The 1,485-nt window shown below is 38.6% G+C and overlaps 1 protein-coding gene across 1 annotated transcript in view; it reads right to left on the bottom strand.

Annotated features, from left to right (window-relative positions):
- dipk1c (divergent protein kinase domain 1C) overlaps positions 1 to 1,485 on the bottom strand; it is a 52,494-nt gene that overhangs the window by 14,783 nt on the left and 36,226 nt on the right. The gene's annotated exons all lie outside the window — the stretch shown is intronic.

Raw genomic sequence — 1,485 nt, 5'->3', positions numbered from 1 at the left:
CACAGAAAGGTCCCAGCCGGGAGTCGAACCGGGGCCTTCTCGCTGTGAGGCGAGAGCGCTAACCACTTGCGCCACCGTGCAGCCCGACCCGATGTTATCTTGAGCTTATTTCTAACTTGTATAATTTTGACAAGATATATTTTTATGGAGAGTAAAATATTGAAAGTTATTTAAAGTTTAAGTTGATTATTTCTGGAATAATATTCCTGCTTTTTATTATTAATAAATATGTTAAAAAGTTATGGTTTTAAAAATTGGCATTCTGATAGCTTTATGGACTATTTTGGCATTTAATAATATTTCTAAGCTATTTTGGAGTTTAGCTAATATTTCAGCTACATGCTAGCTGTTTGGCTAACCTCATTTTTTTGTTTTGTTTTTTGCTTCTAGGCTGATTCTGCATTTAGCCAATATTAAGCCAATAATAAGTTTTCTTTTAGGCTGTTTTGTAGTTAGGCTAATATTGATATGCTATAGCTGTTTTGGCCAATCTAAGTTTTTTTTTTCTTTTCAGTTTTTAGACTAATTTGGCATTTAGCTAATGTTTTAGCTGGCTATCAGCTTCAGCGTTTTCAGCTATCAGCTTCAGTATTTTAGTTATTAATTTCAGCATCAGCTACCAGCACTACCATCTTCAGCTGCCAAATTCAGCTTACAGCATTCACACTAGAATTATCACAGGTAATGCTATATATCTAGTTCATAATTATGTGAAATAGTTACGGTTTTAAAGTTTTAAAAATGTAGTTTTTTTATCCTGTTCTGTCTGCAACCTAAGGTGCGTTTTGGGTTTTGGACCCTTGTGCGACTGAGTTTGACACTCCTGCTCTACCACCAGATCGCTGAGCTGGAGAGAAACTGTTTCCGTCTAACATGGAAGCAGAAGAGAAGCGATCAAACTGTGAAGAGCAGCGTGAGAGTTTCCATAAGTGTGAGAGTTCCAGGGTTCTGTCAGAGATCTGCTCCACTGGAGTTTGTGTCAGCTCTCTTCAGATTTAGATGAAAACACTTGTCTTACAACCTGCGAGGGAGACTGGAACTGAACATCGCGGATTTTCTAGTCATGTGACTCCAGAGATCTCCTCAGTCATTTGTTCGATTTATTGCACAATCTTTGAAAAATGTCTAAAGCAGAAAATGTGACAGAAAAGTGTGAAGCTCCATTTTCAGGTTAGGGAAGGTCGGAGCTTGACATCATGTGACTGCATTTCTGCAACAATGCTGACTCTGTTTTGGTCAGTTGTGACGGAGAAAGATCTGAAGACAAAGCTCTCAGTTTATCGACGTTCCAAACCTCACCTCTGACCACAAGCAGCTCAGACCACAGACATGTGGCAGAAATGAGACGAGATTTCTACTCACTGGAATCTGTTTATGCTTTGAACAAATAAAAACACAGTCAACCTGTAAACTTCACCCAACAGTAGCTAAGATGGGTAGGATTCAGAAGGTTCTGCTGAATCATTTATCCATCTAACACCTTGT

Source organism: Oryzias melastigma, linkage group LG20, assembly GCF_002922805.2.
Source record: "Oryzias melastigma strain HK-1 linkage group LG20, ASM292280v2, whole genome shotgun sequence".
Taxonomy (NCBI): domain Eukaryota; kingdom Metazoa; phylum Chordata; class Actinopteri; order Beloniformes; family Adrianichthyidae; genus Oryzias; species Oryzias melastigma.
This window is presented reverse-complemented; position numbering and strand designations above follow the sequence as displayed.